The sequence below is a fragment of the Pelodiscus sinensis genome, chromosome 2, assembly GCF_052426305.1.
Source record: "Pelodiscus sinensis isolate ZL-2025 chromosome 2, ASM5242630v1, whole genome shotgun sequence".
Taxonomy (NCBI): Eukaryota; Metazoa; Chordata; order Testudines; family Trionychidae; genus Pelodiscus; species Pelodiscus sinensis.
The window spans coordinates 208,317,066-208,335,702 of NC_143053.1; the positions used below are offsets into that span (position 1 = coordinate 208,317,066).

The following is an 18,637-nucleotide window of genomic DNA, read 5'->3' on the forward strand; positions in this document are numbered from 1 at the left end:
GATTTAACAATCACTTTTGGAATCCATTTAATCACAAGTACTTTTCACAGTTTCTAGTTCCTCATGATAATGTGATGTCCTAGGGTGTGTCTAGACTACAGGGTTTTGTCAACAAAAGTAGCCTTTTGTCGACAAAACTACACCTGTGTCTACACTGCCGCCGCGATATGTTGACAGTAAGTCGACAGAACGCGGCAGTTTTGTCGACGGTGGTAATCCTCATTCTATGAGGAATAACACCTTTGTGGATAGAGTTATGTTGACAAACGGTAAGTGTGGATGCAGGGGAGAATTTATGTTGACAATAAAGGCCTCCAGGAAGAAGCCTTGGTGGACACTCCTGCCACAGCTTTCAACTCTATTGTTCCTGCCTGCAGCCATCTTTAAAAGGCACAGGCACCCAGAATTACCATTCTGGTAGCAAGCCAGCTACAGCCAGGACCCTGAGACCACGTAGCTCTGTCAGGTCAGGAAACTCGGAGCCATGTCCCAGGGACAAGCCCCCCCCCTCCAAATACCCCTGGGCCTTCCAGGGACACATCCCCCCAGGAAGCCAGGGGCACCAAACACCAGGCACCCTCCTGGTCTGGGCCTGAGATCAAAGCCCTCTTGGAGCTGTGGTCTGAGGAGAAGGCTCCTCAGCTCCCACAGACCAGGCGCAGGAACACGGTCATTTACAGCAGAATGGCTGATGGCCTGGCAAGGCAGGGCCACCGCCCCCGCACCGTACCCCAGGTCAGAGCCAAGGTGAAGGAGCTGTGGCAGGGATACGTCAGGGCCTGTGAGCGCAGCTCCTGCTCTGGGGAAACAGCACACTACTGTGCTTACTGCAAGGACCTGGACCGGATCCTGGGGGCAGGGGAACCCCTGCCTCCCGAGAGGCTTGTGGAGTCTGGCTTAGAGACTCCTGTGCAGCAGTGGCCACAACTCCAGGCAGATGACCAGGAGCTCCAAGAGCAGGAGGAGGAGGAGGAGGAGGAAGACAGCACCAGGAGTACCTAGGAGCCAGACGCCCACACTCAGGAGGCCTCCCAGACAACTTCAGACCCCAGGTAGGGAACGTCAGGTGAGTGCTGTGAGGATCCAACACACACAGGGCAGGGCAGGCAGGAGCAAAGTGGATGGTGCCATGCTGTGACATGTCATGCTGATCACAGCCTGAGGGGAAGGGCACACCCCTGGCCGCCCTCAGGGAGGGCCATCCTACCCCTGCACCCACATGGCTATTAGGCACCACCTGCTCCTGCAGGCAGTGATACCAGGTGCAGCCATGGGTTGGGGACGCTGGGATTGCCAGAAAGCTTCAGGCCTCTCAGCAATCTGTGGTAAGCCCAACTGTGGCCTGGCACTTGTCTGTGCTGCTCGGCCATGGGGTGTGTGTTGGGGGAGGGAGGGGCAGCATGGTGGCCTGCACACCTTCTGAGCTCCAGGGACTTACTGAGATGCACATGACCATCCTCTGATCCTAGGACTGGCACTGACTGCTGAGAAGAAGGAGGGCATGCCTTCTCAGGGAAAGTGTGAGCATGCATGACTGACGACTTTTCCCTCTTGTCCGCCACAGCTGGACCAGCTGACCAGGACGGGGGCGCCACACCTGCCCCACCACCCAGATGGCTGCAGGGAACCCATCAGCACTGGTGCACGTACTTGGACCTGGTGCACCAGCACATCTCGGTCCCGCAAGGGATACAGGACACATTTACAGGATACAGGAGGATGGAGGCAAAGGCAGAGTGGCGCAGGCGCTTGCTGGAGGAATTTTCCCAGCAACGCACTGATTTTTGTGCTGCTATCCGGGAGGCCATGGCCTTCCCCAGTCCTGTGCCTGGTTCTGCTCCTCCTGCTCAGCCAGCCTCCCGCACCCCGAGCCCCTTTCCTCCTCCAGTCCCTGCTCCCGCAACCCCTGCCATCCCAGACCCAGGTACTGCCCCACTTCCTGCCCAGCCCCCTACTGATCCAGCCCGCCTGCGCGGCCATGTGCGAGAAGGCTTCTGCAGCCAAAGTGCTAGGGGCTCCTCATCAAGGCAGCACCCTCAGCCCTGAGCCTCCCTCCCCCCCTACCAGGTTGACATTCCCCCTTCCCACCTGTGAGAGTCACTGAAGGAAGCACTTTACTTTATTTAGAAACACTTTATTTTTCTGAACAAAAGAGTATTTTAGTTTTCAAAAAACCAACAGTGAAATAAACTGTAAACATTTTTTCACCAACACCTGTCTCTGTTCTCAGTGTGTAATGAATGAGTACAATGTGTGAATGTGGGGCCAGGAGAGGTTCTGGGGAGGAAGGCACCGGGTGCATGGGGCAATCCCACATTTGGAAGGCCCTGGGGAAAATCATCGGCCTCCTTGGGAGAATTGCTCCCTCAGGGCATCTCAGATGTGCAAGCCCAGCTGGTGGGTTTGCCGGATGGCAGCTGTCCGGGGCTGCTCAAAGTGCCTCCTGTCCACATCAGCCCGTGTCCCCCATGCAGGGAGGGAGGCCTCCCCTTTCCTCTCCACTAGGTTGTGCAGCACACAGCATGCTGCAACCACATCAGGGATGTTGTGTTCCCCCATGTCCAGCCGAGTGAACAGGAATTTAAATCTGCCCTTCAGACTGCCAGAGGTGCACTCCACCTGGAAGCGAGCCCAATTCAGGTGGAAGTTAAAGAGTTCCCTGCTTGCATCCAGGTGGTCAGTATAGGGCTTCATGAGCCAGGGCATAAGGGGGTACTCTGCGTCAGCCATGATGCACGTAGGCATCTACACATCCCCGACCGCATAGTTCCTCTCCAAGAAAAATGCATCAGCCTGCAGCCTGGTGTACAGGTATGAGTTCCAGAATATGCGAGCATCGTGTGCCCGGCCTGACTACCTCAGGGTGAGGCCAGGCAGGCTTCTACCACTCCCATCCCATCCCCTATTACCTGTGCCCAGCCCTCACCATTCCCCTTGTCCACCTGCCTCCACACCCATGGACTGTCCCCTGACAGTGACTTACCTCCATCAAGACGGCCCCAATAGTAGACTGCCTCATGCCGAACTGATGTCCCATGGAGCGGTAGCTGTCAGGAATGGCCATTTTCCACAGAGCAATAGCGACGCACTTCTCCAGGGGGATGGTGGCCCGCAAGCGGGTGTCCTGGCATTGCAGGGCAGGGGCAAGCCAGGCACAGAGCTCCTGGAAGGTGGATTTCTGCATCCGGAAGTTTTGGAGCCACTGGTTCATAACATCCCACTGCTTCATAACAAGCCGGTCCCACCAGTCCGAATTGGTGTCCAGCCTCCAAATTCGCTTCTCCAGGAATAAGTTTGGAGGCAAGGGGAGTAGGGCTGCAGCCTGAGTGAGAGGCTCAAAGCTGGGCTCTGAATCCAGCTCTGCCGCAAACGTCAGGATGCTCTCATGAAGATGCAGCAGAACTTCTACCATCACAGTATGGGGCCATCGCCTGCCCAGGGGCAGCTCAGGCTCCATGGACAAAAACACAGTGCAAAGCAAAAAACCAAACCTGAAAATAAACTGCTGTGGTGTCCGAGGAAGCAGGGCAACCAGAGCAAAAATTGCAACAGCTTTGCTTTCCCTCTAGGAGGTAGGCAAGCCAGAATCAGGAGCAGAGCAACGGCTGTCCAGGAGGATCCCTTTAAGCATGTGTCTCTGCAAAGAGCATGCAGCAGTGCCTGGACTTTAAGGCTGCCCCTGTGACCTGCCAGAAACTCTTCCAGGTGCCTTCTTTTGTCGACAAAGTGTCTGCCAGTCTGGACGCTCTTTGTCGACAAAGCAGATCAATTTTTCGATCCACATAATGCAGTCTAGACATTCTTTGTCGACAGAGGCTTTATCGACAGTATCTGTCGACAAAGCCTCTGTTGACAAAAGCCTGTAGTTTAGACTTACCCCTAGTATCTGATATCATATTACATGAGTCATAGAGGCATTAAGGTGCTTTGGGTTTTCATGATACAAGAGCAATGTTTGTTAGATGAGTGGGGAGTTGGGGCTGGGTGGAGGAGAAAAATCAAGTGCAGATGAAAAATCAAGAGAACAGAGAAATAATGATCCTATTCTTAAATGAAAACTGGAAAGGGGCAATCTTTAGTGCTAAAAGGTTAACTGAACTACACAAATCATTAAGTAGTTTTTCATGTACAGCACTATTAAGGATGTCATTACAAATGCAAAGATTGCTCTATGTGCAGTGAACCAGTAATAATTTTTCCCTCAATTGTTTTTCTTCTCCCATAAACCCCAAATTAACTGAGCATCACTAAAATGTCTCTGCTTTTTGTTAAACCTAGAAAGATTAGGGGCTAGATGGAGCTATGGGAATGAACTTATCAGCTAAGGAGCTACCCCTACATGTTTCCTGACAACAAAATATAAGAATATGTGTGAATGGAATGAAATGGAATGATATCTGTATGTCTTACAGGAGAAAATAAACTTCCTAAGACCTCAATTCAGCAAAACTCTTTAAGCACATGTTTAGCTTTAATTATGTGCTTACGTCCCACTAACATCAATGAGACATAAACACATGCTTAAGTGCTTTGCTGAATAGAGATTGGCTTATTTGGGAGCCTGAAGTTAAGCACATGATTATATGGCTTTGCTGAATTAGGCCTGTTGATGAGGGGATGGGGGAGGACACCAAGGGCAGTTGCCCCAGGGCCTGGCAATCCAAAAGGGCCTGGGGCTCCCAGACACTGATGCTGCTACTGCAGCAGCAGCGGTGTCCAGAGCCCTGGGCCATTGAAATCATCATGTGGTTCCCTCCAGACACAGCTGAGGGCTGGGGGGTTGTGCTGACACTGCACTCTCCTTGCGGCACCGAGGGCTTGGGGAGGGCTGGCACGGCATGCTCTGGGTGGTGCTGAGGGCTGCGGGGCAGGGAAGGGAGCCTGACACGGCATGCGCTGCTCGGCACTGAGGGCTGCAAGGCGGGTGCTGACACAGCATGCTCCAGATCATGAGGGGGTATGTGTGCTGACACATCATGATCTGGGCAGTGTTGAGGGCTGCCTACCTCCAGCCCTGCGCCTTCCAGGAGTGCAAAGTCAGCTACATACACACACGCACCCCTTGCCTATGGGACTGGCAAGTCAGTTGACTCCCTTGCTTAGGTGTCTCCTGAGTACCCTGGTACTCAAAGCTTAACTGAGCTCTTATGGGTCCAAATCCTGGCTTTGGTGTACCCACATGCAAGGCTGGTCCTGCAAATGAACTTCACATTCCTTAGGCAGTCATATTCTGACTCCCCAGCTCCCACTCTTCTCCCTGCTGTCATCATGGCAGCTCATGTATTAGAGCAGCATTACAGCTCCCAGGACTTCTGGGACTCAGGCAGAAGTAAACAGAATAGAGAAAGATTCAATCCTGGAGAGAGAGCGGGATCTTGCAGAGGTGGGTTTTCCTCAAACAAATCTAATAAATGTTTAAATGCATTGTCTTGTGTGTGTCCTAACTACAAGTGCTGGTACTGAATGGACATGGGACTGAACTAGAACCTTGGATCTGAACACCTCTAGAGTTCACTCACTTAGAAATACCTTCATGCTCTTCCCAGCACTTGAACAGTTTATTATTTATTGTTCACTATGGACTAGATCCACAAATGGACTTTGGCATTGCAATACTCATTGGCATTGCATTGCATTACTTAATTTGTAGATGTCCAGGCTCTCTATACAGTGCATAGGAAGAGTTAGTCATGAGTTAACCATGTGCCCTCGTAACCAAGAAGGCTAAAGGCATATTAGGGTGCATTAGAAGGAGCATTGCCAGCAGATCTAGGTAAGTGATTATTCCCCTTTATTTGGGACTGGTGGGGTCACATCTGAAGTACTGTGTCCAGTTCTGGGCTCCCTCCCACCTATTACAGTAATGTGTCCACATCCCTTTGAGAAAGTCCAGTGGAGGTCAACGTAAATGATTAGGGGACTGGAGCACATGACTTATGGGAAAAGACTGAGGGGAAAGACTTATTTAGTCTACAGAAGAGATGAATGAGGAGGGATTTGATAGCAGCTTTCAGCTACCTGAAAGGGGGTTCCAAAGAGGTTGGAGAGAGACTGTTCTCAGTGGTGAGAGGTGGCAGAACCAGGAGCAATGGTCTCAAGTTGTATTGTGGGAGGTCTAGTTTCGATAATGGGAAAATCTATTTCAGTAGGAGGGTGGTGAAGCACTGGAATAGGTTACCTAGGGAGGTGATGGAATCTCCATCCCTAGAGGTTTCTAAGTCCAGGCTTGACAAAGCCCTGGCTGGGATGATTTAGTTGGGATTGGTCTTGCTTTTAGCAAGGGGTTGGAATCAGTGATCTCTGAGGTCTCTTCCAAACCTGTAATTCTATGATCTAAGGATTTTTAGGCTTCATATGTTACATTGCACAGCTGCTCTGCTTCAGCAGCTCCTCTTTAGTGTAGACATGCCCAACACACAGGGGAGAGGTTCTTCCATCAGAATAGGTGATCCAGCTCCCAAAGAGGTGATAGGTAGGTCAATAGAAAAATTCTTCTTTTGATCTACCACTATCTACATGAGGGATGAAGTCAGTCAATCTACATTTCTGGGGGCTCTCCCAGATTTTCCACTGCACTATTGTAGACCACAACCACTTTTTTGTGAGAGCTTGATGTGCTCAGAGAATGCTTTCCTGACTAAGACCAGCAGGCAAGATTGGAAGCGGACTGCCTAGTTTGAGAATCCCTCCAGAACTTAAACACCAAGGAGCTTAGGGTGCGTCTTCACAGCAGCGTTATTTTGGAATCACAGCCATTATTCCGAAATAATGATGCTAGCGTCTACACATTCTGTTACTTTGAAATTAATTTGAAATAGAAAATGGCTTATTCCGACTTCTGTAAACCTCATTCCACGAGGAATAACTCCTATTCCGAAATAGCTGTTTCAGAATAGCAGTACTGTAGACGCTCCACTGCTGCTATTTCAAAATAGCTCCTCCCCAGGGCCATTCATAGTAATTACTCTCCACTGCCTCATGGGGCTCTAAATCAAGGTAGCACATCCACATTAAGAGAGCCTGCCTCAGACTAATTTTGAGGCTTCCCTATAGTTTAGACGAGCTATTTCAAAATAATCTATTTTGAAGAATTCCTTCCGGAATAGCTTTGCATGTGTGTACTGCAAGGAATTTGTATTACTTTATCAACACAAACTTGGTGCCTAAGGACTTCAGATGTTTCCACAGTTGGCAGCAGCTGAATGGGGTTCTGAAGATTTCAATGGTTCCTAAACATTTAATTTAGACACCTAAATCTCTTTGTTGCTCTAGCCCTAAGATTTTTCCTTTTTCCTCCTTAAAATCCCTTAAGATGTTCCACACCTTCATCCTTACCCATTTCTCTTGAAAACAGCTTCTCTATTGGATGGGACCTTACTAAAATGGTCTTCTGCTCTGTGGTGATACATGGAGCTGTTTGTAAGAGAAAGGACACTAGGGCAAACTCTTTGTCAAAATGATCCTATTTTTGTGCAGCACACTGTCCTTCAATTGTATTATTGGGTCTCAGCCATATTGGTCTTCTATTTCCATGTTGAGTGAATGGTTGAATATAGATATTAAAATTACATTGCAAAGTAATTCTAGGATTTAGGGCCTCTGAAATCCTATCGCGCATATGTTGAGCAGCAATTTCATACCTCTCCTTCTTCACTGTTATGGCCATCCTCCTGATTAGTGAGGTCAGCCTGCAGCAACATTACTTGGAATGGGGACTAATGCAGCTCTAAGCCATTGAACATTTTGCCTTACTTAGAACTGGATAAGAACCTTAGAATATAGTCTTGGAAGCCTCTCTCGAAGTCTGACCCAGAGAATAATATTGCATTGTCACACGGTTCCCTTAAACTTAGGTACCTAGTACTGGAGCTATTTATAATTCTGGACTTCCACAAAAAATAATCACTCATTCTGATTTTGGCATTTTTTAGATTTGTATAATAACTCTTATGAACTAGCCAATTAGCCCGTCATAAGATGGGATTTTCAGGTCTCTCCTCCACATCGGTCTTCTCTCCTGAGCCTTTGGTCTCTTGCTCCATCTCTTTCTCTCTCTCTCCTCCTCCTACTACTGCCTCCCTCCCCCCTCGCTCTCAGCTCTCCTCCACTTCCTGCCTCTCTCTCTGTCTCTCTCTTTCTCTTCTCCTCCCACTCCTGCCTCTCACTTGGGGGACCACAGAGCCCAAACGGTCGCTTGCACCACTTGCTCCCACACGGCGGCCTGGCTGAGCAGCACAGAAGTCTGCCGAGCTCCACTGCGGGAGGCGAAGGGGGGGCGGGGTGGTGATGTTCACGGCCAGGGGGCAGGGCCTGGAGCCACTGTCACACCGCACATCACTGCTCCGCCCCCCCTTTGCCTCCTGCCATGGCGCTCGGCTGATTTCTGCGCTGCTCATCCGGGCCGCCACAGGGGAGCAAGCATCCATTTAGGCTCCCCCATGGTGGCCTGGCTGAGCGGTGCAGAAATCAGCCAAGCGCCATGGCGGGAGGCAAGGAGGGGCAGGGTGGTGACATACATGGCCAGGCCCTGCCCCTTGGCCATGTAGGTCACCGCCCCGCCCCTCTTCCTCTCCTGCCGTGGCACTCGGCTGACTTCTGCACCGCTCAGCTGGGCCGCCGCGGGGAAGCAAGCGGCTCAAGCAGCCATTTAGGCCCCGCACTCCCCATGCAGCATGGGCCGCCCAGAGAGAACAGCCAGCATTTCAGGCAACAGCCCCCTTCCATCCCCCCGGGGGGAACAGCCATCATTTCAGTGTTACAGACTCACAGACATTGGGCTACTATATATATGATGATCAGCTGCTGTGCCTACTTCAGCTACAGATACATGTGCTCTAAACCAGGTTAAAAAAAACAAACCAAAAGCCCTTCTTGAGTTTAGTAAGTGCTTGGTGGCAAACATGACTCACAAAGTTAAAAATGATTGAAATGTTATTTTTAAATACCCAAAACAAGACCACGGAACAAGTGAAGTAGAAATCCAGAGCTATTGACACTTTAGTCTGAGAGATAATGTAGCGAAACTGAGTGTGCTGTAATAAAAATAGCAAGTATTTTAAAATTTAATAGCATATTGATTACCATTGAGATCTGATAAGGAGCATGGAGGATAAACTACTTCTCATCCCTCTTCCAGAACCCAACATATTCAGCCTGCATACACTCATCAATATTCCAAGGAAATAGTCACTTTGATGAGCTAGGTTGGAGTTTCTTTTGTGCACCAATAAAAAGCATCAACCACCTAAACAAAGGACGTTACATTTTTCCACAGGGTTTGCAATCAATTTTTTAATCTGTAAAGCTCCCAACTGTAAAACTGCACACACATTAACTGTTTCCCTCTCTTCCACCCTCCAGGCTTCCTTTTCAGACCTCTCAGCTATCATGAGATTAAGATAGCCGCTTGTGGCTTTCCTTCCTCTTATCCCAGTCACTCACTATCTCTTCACTCTGGGGACATCTACACAGCAGTGTTATTGTAGAACAACTGACATTGTTTCGAAATAACACAGTGCATATCTACATTACAAGCAGTTATTTCGACATAATGTCAAAATAATATCAAGTTGGAAGTCTTATTACTCTGACTCCTTTAACCCTCATTAATGAGGATTAAGGGAAATTGGAGGAAGAGTGCTCTCTCCAACTTCCTGCTGTGAAGACAGCACGAAAAGCTGAAATAAGCTATTTTGACATAAGCTACGCAATTGATGTAGCTCAAGTTGCATAGCTTATTTCGGCTTTAGTCCTGCTGTGTAGACGTGTCTCCTGTGAGCATGTTTATTTCGCTGGGGAGTTTAACCAACCAGCTATGGAAATCCAGTTTTGCAGGCGATTGTAGGCCACAGAACCTCACCACTTATCTTGTGATATATCCATATAGTCCAGGGCAGGGCAAAATACAGCCTGGAGGCTGGACCTAACCCACCAAGCCACCAGATCTGGCCCATGGACCACCTTGTCAGGCATGCAGCTGCACAGTTTAAAGTGCAGTCCATGCGACTCTCTGTTCTGAAGGGTGGGGGAAGCTTCATGCAATCTCCCCACACCCAGCCCAATTCTCAACTCCTAGGGTACGTCTAAACTACATGCCTCCGTCGACGGAGGCATGTAGATTAGCCAGATCGGCAGAGGGAAATGAAGCCGCGATTAAAATAATCGCGGCTTCATTTAAATTTAAATGGCTGCCCCGCTCTGCCGATCAGCTGTTTGTCGGCAGATCGGGGCAGTCTGGACGCGACGCGCCGACAAAGAAGCCTTTCTTGATCAGCACAGGTATGCCTCGTGAAACCAGGTTTACCTGTGCCGATCAAGAAAGGCTTCTTTGTCGGCGCGTCGCGTCCAGACTGCCCCGATCTGCCGACAAACAGCTGATCGGCAGAGCGGGGCAGCCATTTAAATTTAAATGAAGCCGCGATTATTTTAATCACGGCTTCATTTCCCTCTGCCGATCTGGCTAATCTACATGCCTCCATCGACGGAGGCATGTAGTTTAGACGTACCCCTATTGGCAAGAAACAACCTGCCAATAGGAACTGACCCCAGCCAATCTTTCAGGTCCTATTGGCTGGAAACAACCAGCCAATAGAAGCTAAGAGATTGACTTGGGGGATGGGAGCAGCACAAATCTCTTTCTCCTCCCAGAGCTGAGAGCCCAGCTTGCCTTGGGGTGCTGCCGGGCTGCTGGCTTAGGTAAGCTCCTACCAGCCAGAGCCTGCCTCTGGAACCCTAGACCCTTCCACATCCCAACTCCCTCCCGCAAATAACCATCCAAATCCTCTGCACCTCCCTGCCCCAGGTCACAACTCCCTTCCAGACCCTATACACTCTCCTGCACCCCTCCACCACAGCCAAAATCCTCTCCTAGACCCAAATACCCTCCCAGATCCTGCACCAAGTCACCACCCACATCCTCTGTAGTCTGTATCCCCTTTTCCTCTTCTCCCAGGTCACAGCTCTCTCCTAGACTTTGCACCCTCTTATAGTGCCCCTCCCCCAGGCCAGAAACCCTCTCCTGCACCCATACTCTCTCTCTAACCCTACTCCTCCATTCCCTGACCCATGTCACAACCCCCTCCTTTACGCAAACTCCCTCTTGGACCTCATACTGTCTCCTGCACCCCTGTACCTTCTCATGCACCCTTCTGTGCCCAGCCTCCATCCTAGACCCCGCACCTCCACCATAGAAAAGTGCAACCCTTGACCCTGGAGTAGCCGCCTGCCAAAAATTATAGCCCACCCCTAATATAACCGCTACCTGAGTTATTGATATCCTCAAATGATGTTTTAATGACCTTATGTTACAGAGAAGGCACCAATTACTTTAGTTTAAACCTGCAAGTGACTTCAGCCCCATGTTATAAAGCAGTGATTCTCAAAGTGGGCCATGAACCTGCATTGGAAAAGCCGCTAACATGCCTACACTGCTTTGTGTCCTAACAGGCCCATAGTCATGGAGCCTCGCGGCTCCCATTGGCTCTGGTTCTCTGCTTTCCCATTGGCATTTAGGCTACATCTACATGAGATAAAGTGTGATTACTGGCTCATGGACACAGTGTCACACCAGCTCTCATTAATCTAGCATAAATATAAGAACTAGTGTAGCCATGGTAGTATGGGCTGTAGCAGAGGCCCTGTGCCAAGTACAAATCCACCTGAACCCTATGGGTATGTATGAAGTGTGACTAAATCATGCTCTCATGCTAAATCATGCTGCCACTATGTTTATTCAAACAATCTCTCATTGAGTTAGTGTGTGTGTGTATATACACGATGCCCTTACGTGATGCCCTTACAGCATCGTAGCCTTAGGCCTTTTTGTTTGTACTTCATAACAGCTGAGGACACAAATACAAGAAAATGAGACTTTGATGGATGAAATTTCACCCAGGCTATGTCTACACTAGGAAAATATTTCAAAATTACTAAATTTGATTTAATAACTCCCAGTTTAACAAATTCAAACTAGCGTGTCCACACTACGGGAAAACCTCAAAATTAACCCAAAGCAGTCTCCATTAATGTGGACTTGCTACTTCGGACTTAGAATCCCAAGAAGCACTGCGGAGTAATTAGTTCGAATTACTCTGGGGAGTAGTTATTTCAAAATAGCGGCACCAGAGCATCCACACTACCATTCTTTCAAAATAACTATATTGGAATTAGCATTACTCCTGTTGAAAAGAGTATTTCGAATTTTGCCACCCGTTGTTTCAAAATAATGGGCTTGATAGCATGCACGCACTACTTATAAATTCAACCTTGTGGGGGGGGGGATTATTTCTAAATAAAGTCCTAGTGTAGACCAGGACCCTGTTACTTCACCTATCTTGAGAGAGGAGAGGCCAGAAAATACAGAGGATAAATCTTTTCAACACCATGATTATGTGGTTGTCGATGCAGCCTCATGAAACAAACCTCTGCTGAAGTGTCTCTCATTTAGTTTTGGAGCATAACACTTGAGGGTACAAGAGGATTTAAAGCACAGAACGCCATAGTGCTGCACCTATGTCAAAAAGTGACTGTTCCCTATAAATAGAGTAAGCCCAGTTCCCCTTTGCCAACAGCAATGCTCCCATTTGGCTAGTTAAGAGGCCAGAAAAGTATCTCTAAAGGGTCATGGAAAGACTGGTGAGAGGGAGTTCCAGGGAGTCAGAGAACAGACTGGAGTAGCAAGGAAAGAGATAGATGAGAGCTGTCTAGCTCAGTCAGAGTCAGACGAGAACTGGAGAATGTCCTAGAAGCAATATTTTTCTTCCTGGACAAGGCTGCAGGCTGGGGAGCAGCAAGAGGGTATGCTGATCAATGTCTCCAAACAAGTTAGAAAGTAGTGAAGCAGCAGCAGCAGCAGCAGCAGCAGGAGAACCAGCAGCTGCAGAGGAAGTTGCTTACTAGCTCCAAACCCAAAAGCAGTGGAGGATCAAAGAGGGTTAAAGGCAAGGGCCTAGCAGAGGGGCTCACCTGCTGACCTTCCAGGGCAAAACTAAGCTAGACCCAGAGGAAATTGTAAGAGGCCAGGAGAGAGGTGGAGGCTATGGATGTTCCCCAGCAAAGAGAGAGTGTGGATTCCTGCTGGAAAGAGCACAGTGGCACCCTAGTATAATGAAAGGGCTGGAGTTGCTGTCCTGGCACCAGGACAGGAGAGGACTGACAAAGAGCCTGGATGTGACTGAAGTCACCATTGTGTGGTAAGTGCAGCAGCAGGTACAAGATGCCTTAATTCCTTTCACTCCTTGCACTGGGATGAGAAACTGATACGAGACTTATGGATTTTTTTGAACCATGCAACTATGTTCTGGTGATAAATCACACTGATGAGCTACAGGATAAACCTTGCACATACTTTCACTGGTTTGCCTGAGATGGGAAACTGAGGAAGGTGCATTTGTTTTGCCAAGGCCTGCCACAAAAGGGTGTTCCAAGGCCCCAAGCAAGGCTGCCCTATGACAGGTTGTTTTTGGATTGCTGTTCTAAACCACACTGTAAGGTCTTAAAAATTATATCCACTAATCTAACAGCCTGCTAGCAACCCCTGCTGGGAAATAAATTGTTTTGTTTGCCAAACAATTGCTTAAGCAACTGACCCAGTTTATTTATTTCTCTCTTATAATAATGTTGCTATGGTGCAAGTACTTTCCTACACCTGCAAGCCAGTCATCTATAGCTGCAAATGTGGGGCTGTCAGTAGGCTTACTGCAGTCTGTGATGGAGTGCTCTCCTCACTGAATGATGGTAGCTCCTCCTGCCCACTCTGGGTACTAGCACTTCACAGCGGACACCCCTTCATATGGCTGCACATTGTATCACTCTCTTCCTTTCCCTACAGCTACCTCTCTTATTCCAGAAACAACAGCTTCCTCTTTATGATTCAGTTCTCAAGATACTCCCTCCTTGGAGCATGGGTATCAAGACCCTCCATACCACAGTCTCAGGCAATCTTCCTTATGGTGTCCCTACCTCAGTGGCTGGTAGAGGAATTTAGGCCTACCCTCTATTCCAAGTTCCAGCTCAAGGACCCTTTAAGAGCAGCCCTCATCTGTTCCTTCCTAGGCACTGCTGCCTTTGCGGCTTCGTCAGCCTTCCAAAGAGCAACCATAGGCTACTTTGGCTCTGCAGGCCCAACCACGTTTCCTTTCTCCCAGGAAGTAACTGCGGCCTAGTTCCCTGCTGCCTCTTCTCTTACCCTGTTGCCAGACTCCTGGGTTTGTAGAAACGCTGTCTGTCCCTCACAGGTGAGCTTGCCTCTAAAATTAACTGCCTCTATTTCCCCCATTTGCAGCCTAGCTTGCTGATTGAGCCTATTTGGCTTAATTCAGCATTTTTGGGGCCAATATGGGGAGAACATCCCATCACATACGCATGCCAGTAATGAACTGAAAAGGTCACCATTTGTGAAATGAGACACACAGCGTATGGAAAGCTGACTAATAAATGGGAATCAGCTGGTTCAATAGATATAGGAAATATTCAGGAGTGACCAAGAGCAAGAAGGTTGTGAGTTTTATTAGACTCCTTTGAGTTTCACAGCTCCTGGAGAACACTTGATGTGGTTTACAGTTGCATTCTCTGCATGTTTTTCATTTGGAAACTCTAATTCCTCTTTTCTGGTAGTAGTGCAATTATGTCTAGAGATGTTAAACTGGTACTAAAGATTATGCACATAATAGATTTACTTGTAGTAAACAATTAAAGCGTGGGAAGGTAGTTTGTTCAGAATTACTTGGACAGAACAGTCCTATTAAAAGTCTAATTAGAGAGCATACTGTACTTCTAGACATATTGTATTTGCTAAACTTGTATCTCTTCCTCACAGGGAAATGTCAAAAAGGTTGTGATCCCCCCTTGCCAGCTATTCTTATATTCATACATGAATGAAATGATTAGTTTTAAAATGAATTGGAATTTTGTTTGCTATCATGTAGCAGATACAGTAGACTTGAATTATCAGTAGAAATAAATCTCAAAATGAAACGAAACATTTCCTTTGGTCATACAAGCCATATTCCAAGCTATTTTACATAGGAATATATTCATGCTTGGAGGCTCATCTGTCTGAGAGTTTGTAAATCATATTCGAAATGTACATCACATAGAGTGGTTGAAATGAAAGATTTCTAGCTTATACGCTGAATGAAAGAGAAAGTCAGTGGGCAGAGTTTGGTTTTTTTGGACTATGCAATAAAATCTCATATGTACATTATCTACTTTTTCTTACTGTCCATTTCTATGCTTGAAAAAATTAGGGTTTTTTAAAAAAACTGAAATATTGATTCTTTCCATAAGATTCCTGGCTAGTAAAAGTTAGTGAAACCTTCTTCAATCAAAAGGAATAGCATCAAGTTAGAATTCAAAAAGCTTATGACACTTAGCTAAACAGGGTGGCATAACAGATGACCAAGTTAATGTTTCAACCAGTTATAAATGCGCACTCCTTTGTAATAAGATAGAGCAACTTCAGTATGATTTAAATGGCTTCCATCAACTCATTCATTTTAAGCAACAGGTACCAAGTATTTCAAGAAAGCAAGGAGTATCTTTACTTACATACTTTTCTACTGCTATACCTCTGGTTTCAATCTGTGGCAATGCTCTTTTTTGGTGAGCACTGTCATGACACTGGAAATCAGTCTTAGCAGTTATATTTACCCTTCCTCCTCCTCTTCCTCCCAAAATAGCCAAGCCCAGCGCTATTTTTATCCTCACAACTTCCCTGTAAGGCTGGGACGTGCTATTATTCCCATTTTACAAACACAAAAATTGGGTGCAGGGACTCACCTAAAGCTGCACAAGAAGCCTGAAGCAGAGGAGAGACTTAAATCCACTTCTCTCAAGCCCTAGGTTAGTGCCCTAGCCACTAAGCCAAACATCTTCTGCACTTTAAGTTTCCTACTTTAATAGAATTTCTAGGGAAATTCAGAAGCCTCCGTTAGAAACAATGTTTTAGGATAACAACTTCCTTTGATCACAGCATTGAGAGTAGTGTCACATTTTTATAACAGAGTCAACAGATTGCTGATGGTTTTGTACTCCCCCCACTACAACCTCAGCTTACAAGCACTGATGCAATTGGATTGTCCAGATAGCATGAGTTAGGCGTGCAAAATGATATTAATCCTACATTAAAGAAGTACTGTACTAATCTAAAGGGAAGCAGTACTCTAAATTCTAGTTTACCTAGGACTCTACCATCAATTGCATGAGATAGTTCAAGGAAGGGAAGGGTGGCATGTTCTAACTAGCAATCAGCTGACCATAGCACTTATTTCATTTCCAGCTTCTGTCAGGCTTAGCATTGCTATAGGGAGGATCCAATTAATTTATTTTAGAAAATCATTTATGCTGTGAAAGATGCCAGTTAAAAAGAGTCTGAAAGTGACACTCCCTTTTGCTCCCTCAAATGAAAGCCAGGGAAAAAAGCAGTTCAAGTTCTAGGCTGCTGCTTCCATTGCTCCAATTATTGCTGAAATGCTCCAAGAGAAAGGGGAAGGGAGGATTAAGTATCTGAGATTTAATAATATCAAAAAACAAACCCAAGAAAGAAATTTTAAACCATGTATTTTATAAGGATACTTAGGAGCAGTAAAGAGCAAAGACAATGTTTTGGGGTTTTCAGTGATTTTTGCAGAGATAATGGACAAATGAGATTCAAGCAAAATAGACCCGGGATCTATCATAACAGATGGAATTGAATGAGAGGAACAGCAAATTCACCATGGCTCCTGTGGATACTTCATGACTGATTGTTCCTTGTGATCCTCCACTTTGTATCACCATGGGATAGTGCAGCATGCTTGGGTCCAAAAAGGTCTAAGGACAACTTGTCTCCATAGACTACCATCCCAGATTTATTTGTATGGTTTTTAACTGATTAGCCTGCCTAGAATATTTAGAAATAGTTGCAGAATGGCTGAATATTTTCCTTCAGTTCATTATATGATTATTGGCATCTCAGCTCTCTATACTAAAAAGTGCTGGGCCAAATTCATCCATACTGTGATTTTACTCATCAGTAGTTATAGAGGGCCAATTTCATATACAGTGTAATTATTCTCTGCTAAGATTGCAAGGTAGGATACAATGTGCAGCAATATTTATAGTCAGTGTTTGAAACCCAGATTCAAAATTATAGTATACAGCTGAAAGCCAGCAACCTACTTGGGTGCTAAAATCTTCTTTTGTTCAATAACACAATTGTCTGAATCTGACTCACTTTTTCCTATTTAAAGAACAGCTAAGGGCATGTGACATTGAAGGTGCATTTCAGAAAGTTGAGACTTCACTTTCCAGGATGAATATTGAGACCGATGAGAGGGTATCTCACAATTTGAAGTATTTAAAGGTGATTCTGCTTTCTGTCCAATATCCTCCCAGTTGTCATAGTCAAAATCTTAAAATCTTTATTCAGCTTCTGCTTTTCATAAAAATATATAGTTCCATTATCTTTCTCTCTCTGCATCTATAGAGATTGTCAGCAGAAGACATTTGGGAAATACTGAATAATATAATGACATAATAAAGACCACACATCAGCATTAAAAATCATTAAAAAATGAACCCATCAAATCAGAGCAAGGAAAGTGGCAGAGCATTCTATATGAAGAAGAGAGAGAAGCCAATGCTGAAGCCTTTAATGCAAATCCTCTCAGATTCCTTGGTTTCAGATCTGACTCTTTAGATCCCGAAATACTTCTTTGTTTTCAGTGCTAAAGAGAACCATACCAGAGACTGTTTCCTGTTTTGCCAGCAACCAAAAGCTCCCAAACTTCAGCCCACACCGGTAAATGAATATTAGGAAAAGAAAATTAACTAGCAAGATTTCCTCCATTCAATGCCTCCAACTATCTACAGCACATATCTAGAGACATTTCATCAAGCTGAGAATAACCATATGTCGTCAGACACAAAATACATAGAAACCACAAGAAGAGAGTATGAAAGATCCTACTATCTGGAAGGATGGTATAGTCAACAACAAACAGATATAAAATGGCTATCTTAGGACTGTAAGTGCTTGCCTCTCCCTAATTTAAAGTGTCTATCAGAAAAGCATTCTGGGAAAGGTATCTATACATATATATATGGATGATGCTAAAGTGGAAAATTCAGAGAGGATCAGGCAATCAGAGTATATAGTTCTTAAGCTACAAGTGTATATTTTCAAGAACTAGAAGTCAGAGTGGCAAATATACTGGGTTTTCATAGCTGGTGTGAGAGAAGTATTGTTTGTTTGTTTGCCTGTGATATTATAATTTTATAATAAAAATACAGATGATGGTTTGATTTCCATTGCATTCTGTGCTTAAAGTTTGCTACCGCTGCATCACAAAGTGCTATGATACTGGGTCTGGTGACCCAAACATACAAACTTGACAATCTTTCTCTTGATCCATAGACCATACTCAGAATGTCCAAGCATAGCTGCCACTTTGGAGAGCCCAAAGAACAGCTTCTCTGCAGGTCTTCAGGGAGGCCAGGATATGGATAGCTAGCTGCTGCTGCAAACCTTGGATTTTCTATGCACTGTATTTCATAGGATTTGGCCTTTCATGATCTAATGAAAACAAAGCAGAGAAATAGCAGATAAAATTCCTAAGTGCATCTGCACAATGGCTTTACCAGCACTTCATGTTTTGTG

The 18,637-nt window shown here is 46.2% G+C and overlaps 1 long non-coding RNA gene across 1 annotated transcript in view; it reads right to left on the reverse strand.

The window, feature by feature from the left end:
* Positions 1 to 15,649, reverse strand: part of LOC112543694 (uncharacterized) — a 46,813-nt gene extending 31,164 nt beyond the window's left edge. Inside the window, exon 1 of the long non-coding RNA XR_012902025.2 lies at positions 15,547 to 15,649. This is a non-coding gene — a long non-coding RNA (uncharacterized LOC112543694). The remainder of the gene's footprint in view (positions 1 to 15,546) is intronic.
* Positions 15,650 to 18,637: the final 2,988 nt, after the last annotated feature.